Raw genomic sequence first — 5,547 nt, forward strand, 5'->3', positions numbered from 1 at the left:
CTATAAATGTCACAATTGATTAATTGAATGATGGTTCAACACTTGTGTTAAATAAGGCCAAATACCACAAACGCTGCAGAAGATACTGTAGCAGTCCTCGAAAGCATGAGGATCATGCTGTCCCCTCCTTATTAAGTACTAAAAAGTTTCGATCAAGTTATCCCCAAACCAGTGGTATTCATTGTGTGATATGTAAATAAATAAATGATAAATGGGTTGTACTTGTATAGCGCTTTTCTACCTTCAAGGTACTCAAAGCGCTTTGACACTACTTCCACATTTACCCATTCACACACACATTCACACACTGATGGAGGGAGCTGCCATGCAAGGCGCCAACCAGCACTCAACAGGAGCAAGGGTGAAGTGTCTTGCTCAGGACACAACGGACGTGACGAGGTTGGTTCTAGGTGGGATTTGAACCAGTGACCCTCGGGTTGCGCACGGCCACTTTCCCACTGCGCCACGCCGTCCCGAAAGTAGGGACGAATGTAGGGCTGCAAATCTTTGGGTGTCCCACGATTCGATTCAATATCAATTCTTAAGGTCGCGATTCGATAATATATAGATTTTTTCGATTCAACGCGATTCTCGATTCAAATTATATTTTTCCAATTCAAAATTATTCTGTATTCATTCAGTACATTGGATTTCAGCAGGATCTACCCCAGTCTGCTGACATGCTAACAGAGTAGTAGATTTAAAAAACAAAACTTTTAAATAATTATAAAGGACAATGTTTAATCAACTGATTGCAATAATGTAAATCTGTTTTAACTATCAAACGAACCAAATATGACTTATTTTATCTTTGTGAAAACCGTGTGTTGTCAAGCTTATGAGATGCGATGCAAGTGTAAGCCACTGTGACACTTTTGTTCTTTTTTTAATAAATGTCTAATTATAATGTAAATGAGGGGTTTTTAATCACTGCTATGCTGAAATTATAACTAATATTGATACTGTTGTTGATAATATTCATTTTTGTTTCACTACTTTTGGTTTGTTCTGTGTCGTGTTTGTGTCTCCTCTCAATTGTTCTGTTTATTGCAGTTCTGAGTGTTGCTGGGTCAGGTTTGGTTTTGGATTGCATTGTTATGGTATTGCTGTGTAGTGGTTTGTTGGATTGATTAAAAAAAAAAAAATTTTCTTAAAAAAAAATGTTTTTTGTTTTTTTTAATGACAATCGATTCTGAATCGCACAACGTATTTGATTTGATTCGTATTTGAATCGATTTTTCCCACACCCCTAGTGATATGTGAAGGGGAGGATACAAAAGATCTCCCTCCACAAGGCATTAATACATGTTGTTGATTCCAAAATGGAAAGCTGGCTAGAATGTAGTAAAGATTTTAAACTTCTTGGGAGATCAAGCATCTGGTGTAGGGATGCACCGAAATGAAAATTTGTGGCCGAAGCCAAAGCCGAATAAAATTTAAACGCTTGGCCAAAGGCCGAATACCGAATAATGAATGCAGTTTTTCAAAAAAAATTTAATATTGCATAAATAGCCTAGAATAAATATTTAGACATGTTTTTCAAATAAAGTAATTTTTTATTGATTATTGACATTTTTTTTAATATTCGAGTAGCCTTAGCTTTTCAAAAAAAGCACAAAGTTTTTCATTTATTAGGCCTTCAAACAAAACATGCATTCCAAAAAAAAATAAAGTGCATTAAAGTGGATAAACCCACAACAAATGAATTATTGTCCTTTTGGCAAAAGTCTGCTTAGCCACAGTAGATATGCTAATAATGTAAACAGAAGGCTCAAGTAAATCTCAATTAAGTGTGTGCTTGCAACCTCTTATACTTATACAGGTAGCCTACACAACAGGCTAATAATGTAAACAGAGGCCCCACTAAATCTCAATAAGTGTGTGCTTGTAACCTCATACAGGTACACAACATATCCCAACGTCACCGCGTCATTGCACGTTGGTTGAGTGCGTCAACGCGTCAAAAAATTGCGTCACACGCCACTATTCAGCCTTGTTTTTAAGTATTGTTTACAACCAGGTCAGCACGGTGGAAGAGGGTTTAGTGCGTCTGCCTCACAACACGAAGGTCCTGAGTAGTCCTGGGTTCAATCCCGGGCTAGGGATCTTTCTGTGTGGAGTTTGCATGTTCTCCCCATGACTGCGTGGGATCCCTCTAGGTAGTCCGGCTTCCTCCCACTTCCAAAGACATGCACCTGGGGATAGGCCCCTCCCACCTCCAAAGACATGCACCTGGGGATAGGTTGATTGGCAACATTAAATTGGCCCTAGTGTGTGAATGTGAGTGTAAATGTTGTCCGTCTATCAGTGTTGGCCCTGCGATGAGGTGGCGACTTGTCCAGGGTGTACCCTGCCTTCCGCCCGATTGTAGCTGAGATAGGCGCCAGCGCCCCCCACGACCCCGAAAGGGAATAAGCGGTAGAAAATGGATGGATGGGGTTTACAACCAGGTCAGCACGGTGTAAGAGGGTTTAGTGCGTCTGCCTCACAACACGAAGGTCCTGAGTAGTCCTGGGTTCAATCCCGGGCTAGGGATCTTTCTGTGTGGAGTTTGCATGTTCTCCCCATGACTGCGTGGGATCCCTCCAGGTAGTCCAGCTTCCTCCCACTTCCAAAGACATGCACCTGGGGATAGGCCCCTCCCACCTCCAAAGACATGCACCTGGGGATAGGTTGATTGGCAACATTAAATTGGCCCTAGTGTGTAAATGTGAGTGTAAATGTTGTCTGTCTATCAGTGTTGGCCCTGCAATGAGGTGGCGACTTGTCCAGGGTGTACACCGGCTTCCGCCCGATTGTAGCTGAGATAGGCACCAGCGACCCCAAAGGGAATAAGTGGTAGAAAATGGATGGTGGATGGATGTTTACAACCAGGACACACATTTGATGGTACCTTAACTTCCAACAGTCTTACGGTTTCTTTTCCTGAACCTTTAAGAGTATTCAATGACATTTTCCTTCAAGGACCAGGACTCCTTAAAGCCTATGAGGCTTTGAGGAGTCCTGGTCCAGATGCCGGTACAGCCTGTGCCATCCTTCTTCACTGCGGGTGCAAGAAGTCTTGTAGCGGGCGCTATGCTTTAAATCTGGAGTCTTTTGCACCTCATTGTGTGGATGTGAGGGTGCATGCACCAACAATGAGGGTCCAGCACACTAACCTGGATGCGCACACTCGGTGCAGCTTTTGTCAATTAATTGGGGAACAAAAACAACAACAACAACAACAACAACCCCCCCTCCCCTGACATTTCATATAAACATTAGAAAGGAGTCATGCATGTTGCGCCAGATTTTACTCATAACAATGCCCAAGTTACGTCCAATGTCTTCAGAATAGCAAAACTCCACTTGGAAATATGCAATTTAGGAGTCTGGACACATCAAAAAATAAAAATTAGCATTCCAACACATTTCTAATTGTGAAAACACATGAAATAGACTCCAAGTTTACATTTGTAGCTCATCTGTTTCAAATGTTAGAGACACAAGCTATTACAAGTGGCGGCCATATTTGATTGGCCGCTGTGGTGACCCCTAAGGTCACCGGTGCGGGCGCTGTCACGCCAAATTTCTTATCCCTACAAACGCACCCCCATTTACTTCCGGGGTCATGATTAATACAGAAGTTTTGTTAACGCTATATTATAAAAAATATAACGCTATATTATTAAAAAAAAAAAAACTGATGTTTTGTTAACGCTGTATTATAAAAAATATAACGCTATATTATTAAAAAAAAAACAGATGTTTTGTTAACGCTGTATTATAAAAAAATTTACAAACACAAGCTATGGGATGACATAAGTGGAAACGTGACCCCGGAAGTAAATGCGTCATCCCATAGCTTGTGTTTGTAAATTGTTTTTTAATTTTTTTTATAATATAGCGTTAACAAAACGTCTGTATTTTTATAATATAGCTTTATATTTTTATAATATAGCTTTAACAAAACGTCTGTATTAATCATGACCCCGGAAGTAAAAGGGGGGGGAAAGTTTTTGTAGGAGGGAAGAAATTCGGCGTAACAGCCCCATAGCTGAATCATTTAAGTATGCCCTGAGCTACACCTGTGCCAAATTTGGCACTTTTAGACAAAAGTGAACGAAAATATCCCAATCCAGCAGTGATCAAAAATCCCTCATTGACATTATCATTAAACATTTATATAAAAAAAAAAAAAAAAAAAAAAGAACAGTAGTGTCACAGTGGCTTACACTTGCATCGCATCTCATAAGCTTGACAACACACTGTGTCCAATGTTTTCACAAAGATAAAATAAAAGTAATATTTTTGGTTTGTTTAATAGTTAAAACAAATTTACATTATTGCAATCAGTTGATAAAACATTATCCTTTACAATTATAAAAGCTTTTTTTTTTAATATACACTACTCTGCTAGCATGTCAGCAGACTGGTGTAGATCCTGCTGAAATCCTATGTAGTGAATGAATACAGAATCGTTTTGAATCGAAAAAATATCGTTTTTGAATCGAAAATTGCGTTGAATCCAAAAAATCAATATATTATCGAATCACGACCCCAAGAATCGATACTGAATCGAATCGTGGGACACCCAAAACTTCGCAGCCCTAATATATATATACATGTATATATATATATATATATATATATATATATATATATATATATATATATATATAAATATATACACATGTATATATACACACATGTATATATATATATATATATATATATATATATATATATATCCATCCATCCATCCATTTTCTACCGCTTATTCCCTTTCGGGGTCGCGGGGGGCGCTGGCGCCTATCTCAGCTACAATCGGGCGGAAGGCATATATATATATATATATATATATATATATATATATATATATATATATTAATGGGTAACCGAATATATTCGGCCGAATATGGCAAAAAAAAGCCACATTCGGCCTTCGGTAGAATGAGGTAAATGCAAGGCCGAATAGTGGCGCGTGACGCAATGACGCAATTTTTTGACGCGGTGACGCAATCAACCAACGTGCAGTGACGCGGTGACGTTGTAACCAGACGCCTTCGGAAAAATGTCAGCAGTGTGGAGATATTTTAAAGTGTCGGAAAGTAACAAAAGTATTTCAGTTTGCAACGAATGTTCAGCCAAACTGTCTCGAGGAGGTACCTCGTGGCCGACGTCTTTGAGAAGACGAAAAAGTTTGCGACTGACAGTGCCAAAGCAAACGGAATTACAAAGAAGGTAATTGAGTTTATGGCTTTGGATGATCAACCGTTTAGTGTTGTGGAGGACATTGGCTTTCGGAGACTCATGGAGCACATTGAGCCCCGTTACACGATACCTAGCAGACGGTATTTCTCTGATGTGTGCTCTTTACAGTGTGTGTGTGCTGTTTACATTATTAGCCTGTTGTGTAGGCTACCTGTATAAGTGTATGAGGTTACAAGCACACACTTAGTTGAGATTTACTTGAGCCTTCTGTTTACATTATTAGTCTATCTACTGTGGCTAAGCAGCGTTTTGCCAAAAGGACAATAATTCATTTGTCGTGGGTTTATCCACTTT

The sequence above is a fragment of the Nerophis ophidion genome, linkage group LG12 (genome assembly GCF_033978795.1).
Source record: "Nerophis ophidion isolate RoL-2023_Sa linkage group LG12, RoL_Noph_v1.0, whole genome shotgun sequence".
Classification (NCBI taxonomy): Eukaryota; Metazoa; Chordata; class Actinopteri; order Syngnathiformes; family Syngnathidae; genus Nerophis; species Nerophis ophidion.